Below are 18,500 nucleotides of genomic sequence, written 5' to 3'. Positions count from 1 at the left end.
GTGCGAATTGAAATTTATCAGAGTAAATAGATTTAGGGTTTGGAATCCACCACATAGCATTGCAACAAGGACCGTGTTCTTAATTTTTGTCTTTTGGAGAGGCATGCAATTTGGCTACAAGCCTTTTAAAATAAAATCATAAAGAGTGTTAGGAAGATCCATCTTCGGTGTAGAATGAAGTGTCTACCTAAATATGTTAATCTAGGATGCAGCACACTTCATCTTCCTAGGCATGGATCATCTTAGACTACTTTAGCAAACATGATTAGTAACTAGCATGCTCAAAGTTTAAATATCATAAAGGAATATTTCATTGAAAATAAGAATTTAAACAAGCTCCGAAATAATAAAAAAAATAAGAACTACAATTGCCTTGATACATTGCTAGGGCTTCATCCAGCCCTATACTAGACGTTTAGCCAAGCATGGCTTCCAGACAACCTCCCATCTTCAAATGAAATTGATCACCTCCCATTATTCCCAAAATATCCAAAACTATTCTCTTTCCCTCTCCTTTCTCTCCTTTTTTTTAATTTCTTTTTCTCTTCTTCCCTCTCGGCTTTCTTCTTCTTTTCACCGAAATAGGGGGTCTCCCCTGTATTCTCCCTGAGCTCCCCCGAGCCGATGGCCACCCTCCTCCTTTTATAAAGGATGAAGGGCATTAATCCGTGGAATGGCTGGATCTTGGGAGTGATCCGTGGAGCGCCGGATTGATTGTAGATGGCCGGAAATGGAGCTGGCCGCTGGATCGACAGAAGGTGGATGGAAGAAGATGAGATGGCCGCGGGATCGATGGGAGGCTGATGCAGAATGTCTGGATCTCGGAGAAGACGGGGACAGAGCTGGAGATGGATGCCGAGCTGGGTTACCGGCTGTTGGGAGCCGATCACGGCTTGGTACTAGGAATGAATCTGGAAGGGAAGACATCGCAGATGCTCAGGTGCTGGGCGATTGCTGGGTCGGAGGCATCACGGGCGGAAGAAGAGGCGGGGGATCCGGTCGCTGGCTGCACCGTGTGGGACTCGTGGCTGGAATGGGAGAATCGACGGGTGGCGACTCGATTCTCGGCCGTGATCCACCGCGGGAGGAAGAAGATGAACAGTGGAAGGGGGTAAACGGAAGGGAGTGATCTGGGAGGATTAGGAGAAGACGACGATGCGTTCGGTTGGGAGGAACTCCTTTGATCGCGCGGGGAAGGATGTGGAGGGGATCACGCGGTATGTTCCAAAACAGGGAGGGGAAGAGAGTAAATATGATGTGGGAGATGAATGCGTGAGAGTTATTATATATATTTATATATATATATATATTTTATTTATTATTATTATTATTATTATTTTATTATTTGTTTGAAAAGTGGTTGGGGTCCACTCGGGTAGGTTGGAAGGGCTTGGTCCTGAATCTAAAATAGAGGAAGTTTGGACACGTGGAGAAAATGGGAGAGGCCTCTGTTTTGCTAGGTTAGAAAGCTTGGTGCACACGGAGAAATATGACGTGGACAAAAGAATGGATAGCTTCATGCACATGTGGGAGAAAGCAATCCACACATGAAACTGATTGGGACTAATTCGTGAATGGGGTGACTCGACCTGCACACATTAGACTAGATTAATATAGAAAATCAATCAAACTTGAATAATTTGTCTAATGATAAATGAAACACATTTTCCTATGTTTAAATCCAAAGTTTGTGCATAAAAATAATAATAAGTTCTAGGTAAAGTAGATTAATTTATACATTATTTAGCACTTATCACGCCCCCAAACCTATATTTTGCTAGTCCTCGAGCAAAATAGAAAAGAAATTGACTCACTTTCGCAGGAATCGCGATTGCATTTACTGTATGCAATAAGGCTTTAAACCCCTAGGTGGCCCTAGTGGACGAGTTTCCTCTCGTGAGGATTTCCGGCTTAGACACCCACAAACTGCTGTAAATCATTTATTATTATTGTTATTATTAAAATCTAATTTAGGATACATAAATGATAAGAATTTTAAAGCACACACGGTTTTATTTACTAAGTCAGCCTAAATTCTAGGTTAGTATGCAATCTAAGTTGAAGTCATTAAGTTTCTGTTTAGGAAGTTGTAAGATTTATTTATACTGGAGTGCTCGGTGAAATTTGGACCATACACAAGCTAAGGGTTCGGATCTCCAAAATATTGCAAAGACTAGTAGTTTCCAAGGATTGGTCGAAGGGACATACTCACTGATTCAAAATCATCTTATCTGCAGGATTTCGAGAGTTGTGGATGTTTACTTTAGTACCCACGGGCTTTATATGTAATATTTCAGTTTACTCGAATTTTTACAACGACGGCTTTCACACTATTGTCTTTTTCAAGGCCAATACAGTATTTTTTTTCTTAAATTTTTTTTTAAGAAAGATATATAAATTGTGCACTTTTACTCTTGTGGTGATTTCTCCGTGTAACGAGCAGTCAGTCGACAACTCTCACACCAGTTGGCATAAGGTGTCGGGCATCAAGACTCCCCTACGGACTTATGCTCGAAGTCCTCATCACAAGCCCATTTGATCTTTGACAAGAGGTAGCCCTTTTCGATGTTCCTGACTAAATCCATTTTTATTGATGATTTTTTTTTTTTGAATTAGATAAGTATGATTCATCAGGGTCCAAGGTTGCTCCTATACAATCAACATATTGGCGCGCCTAGACCTTAGAAGGGTCGGCCAGTGTGTAGTAAAATTCCAAAGTATTAATTAGCTTACAACTCCCTAAGAGAGACTTAATAAAAAGAACTTAAATTTATATTACTTCCGACTAGTCATTGGGCTTTTTATATTTTATATACCTTGTGTATTTATCATTCTCGCATAAATGTATAGAAATTAAGTTTTTAAAAACAAAAACTTTTTTTTTAATTTTTTTTATTTATTATTATTTTATAAAAAATGAAAATGAACACACATTTTTTTCTATTTTTTTTTTGGATGAAAATCAAGATGAATACCTCCAAACCTAAACCTGATATTGTGAAGTGAAAACAAATGCAAGAGATGCAAACAAAACAAAAATGATTAAGAATATTTAAAAATATACCCCCAAACCTAAACCTAACATTGTCCTCAATGTTAAAGAAAATTAAAAGAATTGGGTTGCCTCCCAACAAATGCTAAGTTTATTATCTTCAGCTAGACACAGTGTATCCTTAATTATTTTGATAAACAGGGTTCGTCAAATTAAGGGATTCGATCAATTGCCCATCAATAACACAGTCTACATAAGGTTTTAACCTTTGGCCATTGACTTTTAAAACATGTCCACCATTGAGGTGTTGGATCTCTACTGCACCACAAGGAGAAATCCTTTTCACTACGAATGGTCCATCCCACCTAGAGCGAAGTTTACCCGGAAAGAGTCGCAACTTGGAATTGAATAGCCAAACCTTTTGACCAGGTTCAAAGGACTTACGGTTAATATTTTTATCATGAAAAGCCTTAGTCCTTGCTTTATAAATTTTAGCATTTTCATAAGCCTCATTGCGCAATTCTTCAAGTTCACTTAGTTGAAGTTTTCGGTGAGGACCAGCTACTGCCATGTCTAAGTTAAATTTTTTGATAGCTCAGAAAGCTCTATGTTCAAGTTCTACCGGTAAGTGACAAGCTTTTCCAAAAACTAATCGGTAGGGAGACATGCCAATAGGAGTTTTATAGGCAGTACGGTAGGCCCAGAGTGCATCATTTATCCTTTGAGACCAATCTTTCCTATCGGGACGTACCGTTTTTTCTAAGATGTGTTTTAACTCCCTATTGGACACCTCGACTTGTCCACTTGTTTGGGGATGGTATGGGGTAGCAACTTTGTGGGTGATGTTATATTTGCGAGCAAAGCCTCGAAAGACCGGTTGCAAAAATGAGATCCCCCATCACTGATGATGGCTCGGGGTGTGCCAAAATGACAAAAGATGTTTTTATGTAAAAATTTAACCACAACCTTATGGTCATTAGTTTTAGTGGCGACAGCTTCTACCCATTTTGAAACAAAATCAACCCCTACCAGAATGTATTCGAAACCAAAAGATGGTGGAAAAGGGCCCATAAAGTCAATACCCCATACATCAAAGATTTCTACAATTAAAATAGGATTGAGAGGCATCATATCTCTACGGGAGATGGTACCCATCTGTTGGCACCATTCACAAGTTTGGCAAAAGTTATGGGCATCTTTGAAAAGTGTGGTTCAATAAAATTCACTCTGTAAAACTTTTGCTGCAGTTTTTCTACCCCCAAAATGTCCCCCGCAAGCTTGTGAATGGCAGAATGAAAGAATACTTTGAAATTCTTATTCGGGGATACATCGACGGATTACTTGATCGGGACAATACTTAAATAGATCGGGATCATCCCAATAATAGAACTTTACTTGTAAAAAGAATCGGTTCTTGTCTTGAGTTGACCATGTTGGGAGCCCGCCCATGCCGCTGATATTTCAAAAAATTTCAGATGGCAGCGGAATCGGCATGCACGGGTTCGACGTTCATCGCATGAACGCTTGTTTCGAGACCTTTCGTAATTAGGTAAGAATTAAAACTTTTAGAACTAATAGGAAGATCAAATCTTCACCTTGCGCGGGTAGATGATCACCGCGAATCTGAATTCGTGGTTTTGGAAGAGGGTTCGTTTGAAGCCGTTCAAACGTCCGGCCTCTACGGGTATCCACACGAAGTAGAGAACCGATCAAAGCTTTCTTGTCTTCCCGGGGTGCTAGCTCCCTTGCAAAGACTCCTTTGATGGCTGATCTCTTCTCTTTCTTTCAACTCTTGAAAGTGCTTGAGAGGAGGAAGAAGAAGAAGGAACTCAAGGAAGAAGAACACAGCTTCTGCAGCCTTCTTTCTTTTCCCTGCGTTGGAAGAAGGATTGGAGGAAGAGGAAGACGCCAACGCTTGGACCTTGCTCTTCCTTTGCTTGCGGCTGAACCAAGAGAGGAGAGGGGAGGGTGGCGGCAGCAAGAGGAGGATGAAAAGCTCTCTTAGGGCGCCGGCCTTTAGTCCTCTTTAAAAAGGGATTGGAGCTCCTAACTTTTAGGAGTTCCAATGACAACCTACCAAATAAGAAGGGGGCGCCGGCCCTAGCTCCTCTCTTCTTGTCGCCCCAAGCATTTGGAGAGGGGCTGATGCCCCTCTTAGTTGGTTAACCTAATCCTCTTCCAAAGAGGATTAGGTGCCTCTCTCATGGTTTCATCCTAATTTAATTAGGATTGGCCAAATTGGGTTCAATCTATGCTAGTCCTAATCCAATTAGGACTTGAATGAACCATGACTCAATTGAACTCTTCAATCCTAATCCAATTAGGAGTCATGTTGATTCATTAGATTAATAATTAATTTAGACTTAAGGAATCCTAATCCAATTAGGATTTGTTTAATTTTAGTCCTAATCTAATTAGGACTCTATTTGAATCCGAAGTCCTAATCCTATTAGGATTTCTAGGAATCCTACTCCAAGTAGGAATCCAATTTTAATTCAAAACTCCTAATCTCATTAGGATTGAGGAATCCTATTCCAAGTAGGAATCCCAGTCCTAATCCAATTAGAACTCTAGGTATCCTACCCGAAGTAGGATTCTTGTTTCAAGTCCAATTAATTAATTCCCTTTGTTCTTCTTCAACTTCTTATCAATCAAATTGATTTCTTGTGATTCCTAATCACGATTTCAACCATCGGATCGGTCAATACTTCTAGTGTGTGTGACCCCATAGGTTCTATTCTGACTGGTAGTGAGATATATTGTGATCTCTATCACTATATCATTGAAAACTCCTTTCAATGGGTTGGAACGATTCCAACTCAACTCATTAGGGTTTATCGATCATCAAGATAATCCCTATGAGTCCCACCATCCACCAGTGACACCTAGCAGCATGTAGTGGCTACCCAGCAGAATAGAATGATGAACCTCTAGGTGCAGTTAAACATGTGATACAGTCCTACTATCGTGGATCCCTACAGGACGGAGGTCATGGACAACTCGTCAAACCCCATCGTCTGTCATATGTCAAGATTTATTCGACTCGAGTTCGATAGTGAAAAACTCTTTCTCCACTGTGCATACTGCCCCGGCCGAGGTCTTACGAACTCAGTCTTATAAATCACATAGGATCTCTCCTTATCTATCAAGGTCGATAGATTCCATATAGGTGCATACCCTACTCCTACAGTGAACTTACTGCAGCCAATCTACACTGCATGGACCCATATGGCTAGAGACCATGTATGTGTGCAGTCAAACTACAATAACCTCACTGTGAGTAGCCGAAGCACCGCAGGTCAAAGGACCAGTCACACTACTGCAACATCAAGCAAGTCACTGACGAGTGGATAGACATCCAAGTGACTTCTTGTATTGGTCACGCTCAGTACCCTTGTTCTCTAACAAGCACCTGCACTATCACTTCAGTGTCCCTACACTGTGGACTCAAGTCTCGTCCATCCAGAAGGAGAGTGATCTGTGCACTGATCGGATCGATCACCGTCCTCGTGATGATCCTTTGATCAGGAGCATTTAGAAATTAATCACCAATGATACATGGCTCAAATTCTCAACTCTTGAGAATATGTATCATCATCTTATTAATTTCTTGGACGATTCATAGACACATAAACAATATGAATGAAAAAGATGCCTTTTATTTATTCAATAATAAATAGTCAAGTACAAAATTATGTCCCTAGAATCAACAATGTGTCAGCCAAATTGGCTTCTAGGGCATACATCTAACAATCTCCCACTTGCACTAAAGCCAATTGGTCATATATCTTAGGCCCATCTTCTCAAGGTGGGCTTCAGTCTTTTGCTGACTCAGCTGCTTAGTGAACGGGTCTGCCACGTTATCCGCGGAGTCTACTCTCTGCACCTCTACATATTTCTTCTCCACATAGTCGCGTATGAGGTGAAAGCGCCGCTCTATATGCTTAGACTTCTGATGAGACCTTGGCTCCTTAGCAAGGGCTATGGCGCCATTATTATCGCAGTAGAGTGTTATGGCATCTGATGTCATCACATCCAACTCTGCAATGAATTTCTTGAACCAGAAGCCTTCCTTAGCAGCTTCAGAGGCGGCGATGTATTCGGCTTCCATAGTAGAATCAGCAATGATCGGTTGTTTAGAACTCTTCCAATTTACCGCACCACCATTGCACAAGAACACATATCCAGATGTTGACTTCCTGTCATCGACATCAGTCATGAAGTCTGAATCTGTGTACCCTTCTACCTTTAACTCTGATGATCCTCCAAAAACCAAGAATAAATCTTTAGTTCTTCTCAAGTACTTAAGAATATTCTTCACAGCTGTCCAGTGTTCTTCACCTGGATTCGACTGATATCTGCTTGTGACACTCACAGCAAGAGCTATATCAGGTCGTGTACATAACATGGCATACATGAGGCTTCCTATTGCCGATGCATAAGGAATCTTGCTCATGCGTTGAATTTCCTCAGATGTGTTGGGGCACATCTTCTTGGAGAGATGAATTCCATGCCTTAGGGGTAAGAGACCCCTCTTGGAGTTTTCCATGCTGAACCTCTTCAGCACCTCCTCTATGTACATTTTCTGTGACAGGCCAAGCATCCTTTTAGATCTATCTCTATAGACCTTTATTCCCAAAATATAGGATGCTTCCCCAAGGTCTTTCATGGAGAATTCTTTTGACAACCAGACCTTGACCGAGGTTAGCATGGGAATATCATTCCCAATCAGGAGAATGTCATCTACGTACAGTACGAGAAAAACAACAGCACTCCCACTAACCTTTTTATAAACACATGGTTCCTCCTCGTTTTTGATGAAATCAAACGTTTTGATTGCATCATCGAAACGAGTGTTCCAACTCCGAGAGGCTTGCTTTAGTCCATAGATGGACCTTTGCAGCTTGCAGACCTTGTGATCTCCATCACTAGAAGTGAAACCCAAAGGTTGTTTCATATAGATATCTTCATCAAGATATCCATTCAGGAAAGCAGTTTTCACATCCATCTGCCAGATTTCATAATCATGAAATGCTGCAATGGCAAGCAATGTTCGGATGGATTTTAGCATGGCTACAGGTGAAAAGGTCTCCTGATAGTCAATGCCTTCGCGCTGACTATACCCTTTCGCCACAAGCCTTGCCTTATAGGTCTCTACCTCTCCATCCGAACCTATCTTCCTTTTGTAGATCCATTTGCATCCAATAGGTACAATACCTTCTGGTGGATCTACTAAGGTCCAGACTTGGTTGGAATGCATGGAGTCTATCTCTGACTTCATAGCTTCCAGCCATTTCTCGGAATCGATATCAGATATCGCCTCGTTGTAGGTTTTGGGATCCTGTATGTGATCCCTATCTCCCACTAGAAACATTTCCTCAGTATCCTCTTCAAGTATACCTAAGTATCTATCGGGAGGATGGGAGACTCTACTAGATCTACGAGGTGGTTGAGGGACATCGTGTACTGGCTCCTTATGAATAGGTTCTTTAGGATCCACGACTCGTTGCTTTTCAGAGACTTTCTCTTCAAGCTCAATTTTCCTCCCACTGCCTCTATCAAGGATAAACTGATTTTCCAAGAAGATGGCATGACGGCTCACAAACACATTGTGATCCTCTGAGACGTAAAAATTGTATCCTAATGACTCTTTAGGATATCCTATAAAACGAGCACTTATGGTCCTAGCCTCTAACTTGTCCGCCTGTAGTCGCTTGACGTGGGCCGGACATCCCCAAATCTTGAGATGACCCAGACTTGGTTTCTTACCATGCCATATCTCATACGGTGTGGTAGGAACGAATTTGGAGGGAACTCTATTCAATAAATAAATCGCTGTGAGTAAGGCATCTCCCCAAAGGAACATAGGTAAATCAGTGAGGCTCATCATGGACCTGACCATATCCAATAGGGTCCGATTTCTCCTCTCTGACACCCCGTTGAGTTGAGGTGTACCCGGAGGTGTCCATTGTGAGACTATGCCGTTTTCTTTGAGATAGTCCCGGAATTCCCCACTAAGGTATTCTCCTCCCCGATCTGATCGAAGAGCCTTAAGAGGTTTTCCAGTTTGTTTTTCTACTTCATTTTTGAACTCTTTGAACTTTTCAAAGGATTCAGACTTGTGTCTCATAAGATACACATACCCATACCGTGAATAATCATCGGTAAAGGTAATGAAGTAAGAATAACGTCCCCTGGCTAGCACATCGAATGGGCCACATACATCTGTATGTACTAGGGTAAGTATTTCAGTGGTCCTCTCCCCATGTCCTACAAAGGGCAGTCTAGCCATTTTTCCTTGAAGACAGGACTCGCAAACTGGATATGACTCGGAAGTCAATGAGCCTAAGAGCCCATCTTTATCCATTTTGTTCATTCTATCTTCTCCAATATGGCCAAGTCTGAGGTGCCACAAATATCTTTGGTTTATCTCATCTCTGGATCTTTTGGATCCTTTGGCACTCACATCTTGCTCGGTAACATTCACAGATACATCCATATGTAAATGATAGAGACTGTCAATCATAAAACCACGTGCGACTATTTTATTTCTCAAATAAATAGAACAGCAGTCTTTGTCAAATGTAAAAACATGACCTTCCTGTGCTAGACATGAAACAGAAATCAAATTTCTGCTAGCAACAGGTACATAATAGCAGTCTCTAAGTATTAAACTAAATCCAGACGGTAGTCGCAGATGGTAGGTGCCCACAGCCACAGCAGCAACTTTTGCCTCGTTGCCAACCCGAAGGGTTACCGCACCTTCTGCCAGCCTTCTACTTTCCTTTAGACCCTGCATGGTAGTGCACAAATGAGCACTAGAACCAGAATCTATAACCCAACTGGAAGTAGAAGAAACCGTTAGATTAGTTTCAATTATGAGCAAGTCTATACCTTCTGAAGGTGTGTCACCTTTCTTGTTCTTCAGGCTCTCGAGGTATGAAGGACAGTTTCTCTTCCAGTGGCCTTCGACATTACAGTGGAAACATTTTCCTTTGTCGTTAGCCTTTTTCTTTTGAACTTCCTTCTTTGGCTTCTTGTCTTTCTTCTGCTTCTTTGTAGGCTTCCTTTTCTTCCAAGTAGACTTTCTCTTGGAACCAGAAGTCAACTCAGCAGCGAGGACATTGCCCCTTGAACCTTTCAAGGCTCCCTCAACAGTTACCAACATGTTGATTAGTTCAGTCTTAGTGCATTCAATCTTATTCATGTGGTAGTTTACTATAAACTGACCAAATGAATCAGGAAGTGACTGTAGGATCAAATCCACTTGCAATTCCTTGTGCATGTCCATACCGAGCTTCTCAAGCTCCTCTAGGTCCTTGATCATGGTCAGACCGTGATCATGGACAGACTGCCCTTCGCGCATCTTCGCTTTGAAAAGCCTCTTGGACACTTCAAAACGAGCTGTGCGACCCTGCTCACCATACAACTCTTGTAGGTGTGCCAGTATGTCCCTAGCAGTCTTTATATTTTCATGCTGGCATTGGAGTTCATTAGACATAGATGCCATCATATAGCATTTTACTCTAATGTCATCATCCAACCACTTTTTATGCATCTCACGCTGAACATCAGTGGGACGTGCTGGTAATGTGGGGATATCTGAATCGAGTATATAGCCTATCTTCTCACAGTCCAAAACTATTTTGAGATTTCTAAGCCAGTCCTTGTAATTGGTTCCAGTCAGTCGGTTGGTCTCAAGAATACGGGTCAAAGGGTTTGAAGCCGACATTGTATCTGCAGAGAGTAAAGATTCTAGTTAGACTCTTGTACTTGATCCTAATCTGTCCTAAGGTCTTTTAGAACAAATATGACTCTCACTATTTTCTCGAATTCCTCACACTCCCCTGGTAGGAAAACGGAAATCCCACACGACTAGGATTTCTAGTGGGTACTGCGGTCCCACCAATTTACATGCCACCTCACCTAACAGTTATTGGTGACACATAGATGGATGAGTGTACAACTCTTGTACAATGCTTCTCAAGCATGTTGCAGTGCAACTTGGTCTCTAAGCCATGAAGACCTCACCTAACAGTTATTGGTCTCATTTCTTAGTTAAGTCAGACCCACTGTATAACCGTATGAATAAAGTCGTCATTGGGTCCTCACCTAACAGTTATTGGTGCCCAACCCCACCTTTACCCTACAACATCTCATGTCTATAGAGAGGTCCAGCCCCCCAATGCAACTTGACCACTGTATCCAGCCGAGACAAGTCAACATCAGAAAGGCCTTAGCAGCTCTACTACAGTGGAAGACCTATTGACTTAATATTGGTTAATCAGGTCTTAGTGTTTGCAACTTGAGCCTTTCATAAGAGGTAATCGAACAATTGGCCAGGTAAGCAGGTGGGAGGCTCCCCTTACTCAGAGAGTAAGGTCCTAATTAAGTAACCACCTTTCATGCTTTCCTAGACACCAATTAGATCAATTAATCTAATATGACTTGCTCATGTCGGTTCACTCTCGACTTGATTGAGGAGGTTTTGATTTAGGTCTCAATTGGGTTTGCTACATCACATGTAGACCTATCTACCCGACTCTCATTCACATCACATGCAAACGGCGCATTGCAGGCAGTTATAATCGCGGCAATAATTAAAGCTAAACTTTAACTAGGTGATGATCATGGATTCTAATTAGGTCGTATTACAAGCACATGCACATCAATCGATCAAGTGGTCTTCAACTCTTGAATTGGATCCAAGCTTCCTTGATTCGATCCTTGATCAACTCTTGATCCCATCGCCATCAACCGCTTAGACCCCTGTTCATCTCATGCATCGTCTTCGACTTGATCGTTGATGTACATCACATCACAGAAATACAACCAGATGTAAAATAAAAATAAAAATAATTTACATCTCCTTTTAGGAGGCACGCAGGCCTCTCAAAACATCAAATAAGATGCATGCAAGCATCTGAAAAATTACATGACATCGCAGATCACATCGCAGGTCATTACATTTGATACCAAAAGGGGTTGAATCCTATGATCATCACTGTATGCTACAATTATAATTTTCAGATCTGAAACTTAACTGATTATATCATAACATAGGTCGCTGATCATGCTAATCATGATTCTAAACTTTGTAATCCCATTAACAATGCAATTAGAATCATCCTTTTATCACATAAAAATCAGCATGTAAAAATCAGCACCCCTGAAAAAATCTGCATGCAGAATTTTTCAGCATGCATGATCATTTAATTTTCAGATCTAATATGCCTTTAGATATTTAATTCTTACCTTAATCTACGAAGCCTAGGCTCTGATACCACTGTTGGGAACCCACCCATGCCGCTGATATTTCAAAAAATTTCAGATGGCAGCGGAATCGGCATGCACGGGTTCGACGTTCATCGCATGAACGCTTGTTTCGAGACCTTTCGTAATTAGGTAAGAATTAAAACTTTTAGAACTAATAGGAAGATCAAATCTTCACCTTGCGCGGGTAGATGATCACCGCGAATCTGAATTCGTGGTTTTGGAAGAGGGTTCGTTTGAAGCCGTTCAAACGTCCGGCCTCTACGGGTATCCACACGAAGTAGAGAACCGATCAAAGCTTTCTTGTCTTCCCGGGGTGCTAGCTCCCTTGCAAAGACTCCTTTGATGGCTGATCTCTTCTCTTTCTTTCAACTCTTGAAAGTGCTTGAGAGGAGGAAGAAGAAGAAGGAACTCAAGGAAGAAGAACACAGCTTCTGCAGCCTTCTTTCTTTTCCCTGCGTTGGAAGAAGGATTGGAGGAAGAGGAAGACGCCAACGCTTGGACCTTGCTCTTCCTTTGCTTGCGGCTGAACCAAGAGAGGAGAGGGGAGGGTGGCGGCAGCAAGAGGAGGATGAAAAGCTCTCTTAGGGCGCCGGCCTCTAGTCCTCTTTAAAAAGGGATTGGAGCTCCTAACTTTTAGGAGTTCCAATGACAACCTACCAAATAAGAAGGGGGCGCCGGCCCTAGCTCCTCTCTTCTTGTCGCCCCAAGCATTTGGAGAGGGGCTGATGCCCCTCTTAGTTGGTTAACCTAATCCTCTTCCAAAGAGGATTAGGTGCCTCTCTCATGGTTTCATCCTAATTTAATTAGGATTGGCCAAATTGGGTTCAATCTATGCTAGTCCTAATCCAATTAGGACTTGAATGAACCATGACTCAATTGAACTCTTCAATCCTAATCCAATTAGGAGTCATGTTGATTCATTAGATTAATAATTAATTTAGACTTAAGGAATCCTAATCCAATTAGGATTTGTTTAATTTTAGTCCTAATCTAATTAGGACTCTATTTGAATCCGAAGTCCTAATCCTATTAGGATTTCTAGGAATCCTACTCCAAGTAGGAATCCAATTTTAATTCAAAACTCCTAATCTCATTAGGATTGAGGAATCCTATTCCAAGTAGGAATCCCAGTCCTAATCCAATTAGAACTCTAGGTATCCTACCCGAAGTAGGATTCTTGTTTCAAGTCCAATTAATTAATTCCCTTTGTTCTTCTTCAACTTCTTATCAATCAAATTGATTTCTTGTGATTCCTAATCACGATTTCAACCATCGGATCGGTCAATACTTCTAGTGTGTGTGACCCCATAGGTTCTATTCTGACTGGTAGTGAGATATATTGTGATCTCTATCACTATATCATTGAAAACTCCTTTCAATGGGTTGGAACGATTCCAACTCAACTCATTAGGGTTTATCGATCATCAAGATAATCCCTATGAGTCCCACCATCCACCAGTGACACCTAGCAGCATGTAGTGGCTACCCAGCAGAATAGAATGATGAACCTCTAGGTGCAGTTAAACATGTGATACAGTCCTACTATCGTGGATCCCTACAGGACGGAGGTCATGGACAACTCGTCAAACCCCATCGTCTGTCATATGTCAAGATTTATTCGACTCGAGTTCGATAGTGAAAAACTCTTTCTCCACTGTGCATACTGCCCCGGCCGAGGTCTTACGAACTCAGTCTTATAAATCACATAGGATCTCTCCTTATCTATCAAGGTCGATAGATTCCATATAGGTGCATACCCTACTCCTACAGTGAACTTACTGCAGCCAATCTACACTGCATGGACCCATATGGCTAGAGACCATGTATGTGTGCAGTCAAACTACAATAACCTCACTGTGAGTAGCCGAAGCACCGCAGGTCAAAGGACCAGTCACACTACTGCAACATCAAGCAAGTCACTGACGAGTGGATAGACATCCAAGTGACTTCTTGTATTGGTCACGCTCAGTACCCTTGTTCTCTAACAAGCACCTGCACTATCACTTCAGTGTCCCTACACTGTGGACTCAAGTCTCGTCCATCCAGAAGGAGAGTGATCTGTGCACTGATCGGATCGATCACCGTCCTCGTGATGATCCTTTGATCAGGAGCATTTAGAAATTAATCACCAATGATACATGGCTCAAATTCTCAACTCTTGAGAATATGTATCATCATCTTATTAATTTCTTGGACGATTCATAGACACATAAACAATATGAATGAAAAAGATGCCTTTTATTTATTCAATAATAAATAGTCAAGTACAAAATTATGTCCCTAGAATCAACAATGTGTCAGCCAAATTGGCTTCTAGGGCATACATCTAACAGACCAATCATCAGGAATTCGTCCTATGGCAAGGTAATTTACTATGTTTGCAAACCATGTCATTTTTATTCCTTGTACCTCAAATAATTGTTCATCTGGGAAAGCATCATGTAAGGGTGAGGTATTCTTAGAGGGCTCCAGAAGAATTCTAGATAAGTGGTCTGCTACGACATTTGCAGTTTCTTTCTTGTCACGAATTTCTAGGTCAAATTCTTGTAGTAAAAGAATCCATCAAATCAGATGGGGTTTGGTGTCCTTCTTTGCAAGAAGGTGTCGAAGGGCAGCATGATCAATGAATACGGTAACCTTGGATCCTAATAGGTAAGATCGAAACTTGTCTAGCGCGAATACTACAGCTAGCAATTCTTTCTCAGTGGTGGTGTAGTTCAATTGTGCATCTGAGAGTGCTTTACTAGCGTAGTAGATGACATGAGGTACTTTATCTAGCCGTTGCCCTAAAACTGCCCCAATTGCATAGTCGGATGCGTCACACATTAATTCAAATGGAAGGGTCCAATTAGGGGGCCGTATGATAGGTGCAGTGGTCAATTTCGAGCGAAGATTTTCAAATGCCTCCTCGCATGCTTTATCAAAGACAAAGGGAGTGTACTTGGCAAGAAGATTGAACAAGGGTTTGGAAATCTTACTGAAATCCTGAATGAAGCGATGGTAGAAACCAGCATGGCCAAGGAATGATCGGATTTGTTTCACAGTTTTGGGTGGAGGGAGATTGGAAATAAGATCGACTTTGGCTTTATCTACTTCAATGCCCCTTCTTGAACCATGAAATGGCTCTTTTTCCAACTTAATACTAGGTTGGTCTTCTTACATCTTTTCAAAACTAAAATCAAATTGTCTAGACAATCGTCAAAAGATAGGCCAAAAACTGAGAAATCATCAATAAACACTTCTAGAAAGTTTTCTACCATATCTGAAAAAATGGCCATCATGCATCGTTGAAAAGTTGCGGGTGCATTGCATAATCCAAAAGGTACCCTCCTATATGCAAATGTCCCAAATGGGCAAGTAAAGGTGGTTTTCTCTTGATCGTCCGGTTAAACAGGTACTTGATTATATCCAGAATAACCATCTAAGAAGCAGTAGAAACCTTGACCAGCCAACCATTCCAGGATTTGATCTATGAAAGGTAGAGGGAAATGGTCTTTTCTAGTCATTGAATTAAGTTTTCTGTAGTCAATGCACACGCGCCAACCCGTGGTTGTGCGTGTTTGTATCAATTCTCCTTCCGTATTTTCAACCACAGTGATACCTGATTTCTTGGGTACCACTTATGTCGGACTCACCCACTTACTACCAGAAATTGGATAAATGATTCCGGCATCTAATAACTTCACCACTTCTTTCTTGACTACCTCCTTCATGTTAGGATTGAGTCTTCTTCGCATTTCTCGGGTGGGCTTTGCATCATCTTTGAGATGAATTCGATGCATACAAACAGAGGGGGTCAACCCCTTTCAAATCGGCTACAGACCATCCTATGGCATGTTTATTCTCTTCTAGCACCCTTAAAAGTTTATCCTCCTATTCAGTAGATAAGTTGGCTGCGATGATTACAGGAAGGCTATCTTCTGGTCCTAGAAAGGCATACTTAAGATTTATCGGAAGTGGCTTCAACTCAAGTTTAGGTAGAGAATCAATGGAAGGATAAAGTGGTGTGCTAGCAATGGAGGAAAGAGGTTCAGGTCGGAACTTCCAAGGAAGGGAACTCATAGGAGATTGATTGTCGAGTAAGATGTTAACTTCTTCTATGGCCTTGTCTATATCAAAGTTGTCAATGTCAAAATGGGCCAAACATGCCTCTAAGGGGTCATCTGCTAAGATATAGGGAAGGGCTTCCTCTACAAGATCATTCATTTCGTCAATTAGGCAACACTCGTCTTCCCTCACATGTTGGTCAGCGGCATGAAACACATTCAACTTAATTTTCATGTTTCTAAATGATATATCCATTGGCCTAGTTCTACAGTTAATACATGCATTGGCTGTCGCTAAAAAGGGACGACCAAGAATCACAGGGATTTATTTTTTTAGGTTGGGCACATGTTCCATGTTAATGACGATAAAATTTACTGAAAAATAGAATTTGTCTACCTTGACAAGAACATCTTCAATCATTCCCCTTGGCATCTTCACTGATCGATCAGCCAATTGTAAAGATACCGAGGTAGGTTTCAATTCTCCCAACCCAAATTTTTCATAGACTGAATAGGGTAGAAGATTCACACTTGCCCTTAGATCTAAAAGTGCTCGATCAATGGAGTTATCTCCTATGACACAGGAAATAGTGGGAGCGCCAGGATCTTTGAATTTTGGAGGGGTGTTGTGTTGGAGAATGGAACTTACTTGTTCAGTAAGTAGGATCTTTTTAGGCACATGTGTCCTAGATTTTCGTTTTTGGATGCAAATGTCTTTGAGAAACTTGGCATAGGAGGGAACTTGTTTGATGGCATCAAGAAGTGGAAGGTTGATTTTAACTTGTTTGAAAACCTCCATCATCTCTTCTAGTGAAGTTCCCTTCTTGCCAAAGAGAGTGGGTGCATGAAGTGCTTCAGGGAATGGAGCCTTTGGAATGTGGGTTGTGGCAGATGGTGGACTAGCTGAAGAAGGTTTTGGGTTTTTATATGATACATTCCTCTCCTCTTCTTCACCTTCCTTATTGTTACCCTCCCCAACCTTATTATCTATTATACGGCCACTCCTCACGGTAGTCAAAACATTGGCTTGCTCATGATTTAGTCGAGTTTCTTGAGCCACGTATTGTCCCCTTGGATTACTCATTGGTTGACTTGGAAGCTTACCTTCCTCTCATTTGTTTAATGCATTGGTTAGTTGACCCATTTGGGATTCTAGCTTAGCAATTGATTGCGTGTGAGAGTGTAATAGTTGTGTGTTTGCCTCCAAACCTTGAAGGGCAGTCAACACTTTCTCCTCAAAGGTTATATTTTTTTGGGTTGGAGGAGGAGGGTGTTGATATTGAGTTGAGGGACGGTAGAGATGAAAATTCTGAGGGTTTTGAAAATTTTGGAAGTGAGGTTGGGCAGTATTCGAAGCTTGCTGTCTCCAAGAAAAATTTGGATGATTCTGCCATCCCGGGTTATATGTATTGGAAAATGGGTCATTACCCGATCTGGGCTGTGTTTGAGCAGCATTGATGTGTTCTTGTACGAGATTGGGAAATTGGGGTACTGAGAGGCACTCATGAATAGGATGCGATGGGCTAGAATAGATAGCACACACTTGTGCTTGGAAAGAGCTAATGACATGTCCCCCTATCATCAGTTGGTCAATCTTATGGGACAATGCATCTACCTTGCTAGACAGGTCCATAGAATGACTTATTTCACAAATGGTCCCTTTTCTTTGAGAATTAGGGGGTGCTTGACGAGAATAGGAAGCATGGTGGAGGGAGTTTTCATTTAGATTTTCAAATAATTGCCATGCTTCATGCTCATTTTGAAGCATTAATGTCCCCCCCGCATGCGGCATCAATCATCTGACGGTTTTATTCAGTCAATCCGTCATAGAAACATTGCACTAGCTGCCATTTAGGTATTTGATGATGTGGGCATTTATGGATTAGGTCCCGAAATCTCTCCCAAGTTTCATGAAATTCTTCTCCCTCAGTTTGGGAGAAGCTTGTGATGGCACGTCTAAACTGGTTCGTTCTTCCTATGGGAAAGTATTTTTTTAGGAATTCTTGTTGCATTTGATTTCAAGAACGAATCGAGTTGGCTTCTAAAGAATTCAGCCATTGTTTGGCTCTATCTTTAAGGAAGAAGGGGAATAATCTAAGTTTCAAAGCATCATCAGTAAAATTCTGAATCTTGACAGTGGTGCAAATCTCAAGAAATTCATCTAGGTGTTTATATGGGTCTTCATT

At 41.4% G+C, this 18,500-nt stretch overlaps 1 non-coding gene across 1 annotated transcript; it reads left to right on the top strand.

Annotated features, from left to right (window-relative positions):
- Window positions 1-18,171: 18,171 nt before the first annotated feature.
- LOC149753306 (small nucleolar RNA R71) lies at window positions 18,172-18,277 on the top strand. The gene has a single exon (XR_016395807.1). It is a non-coding gene; the product is annotated as a small nucleolar RNA R71 (small nucleolar RNA).
- The last annotated feature ends 223 nt before the right edge of the window (window positions 18,278-18,500 follow it).

This window comes from Phoenix dactylifera, chromosome 6 (assembly GCF_051530095.1).
Source record: "Phoenix dactylifera cultivar Ajwa chromosome 6, Ajwa_hap1_PhDact_Kaust_v1.1, whole genome shotgun sequence".
Classification (NCBI taxonomy): domain Eukaryota; kingdom Viridiplantae; phylum Streptophyta; class Magnoliopsida; order Arecales; family Arecaceae; genus Phoenix; species Phoenix dactylifera.
The sequence above is the reverse complement of the archived record's forward strand: the minus strand, read 5'-3'. Positions and strand labels throughout refer to the sequence as shown.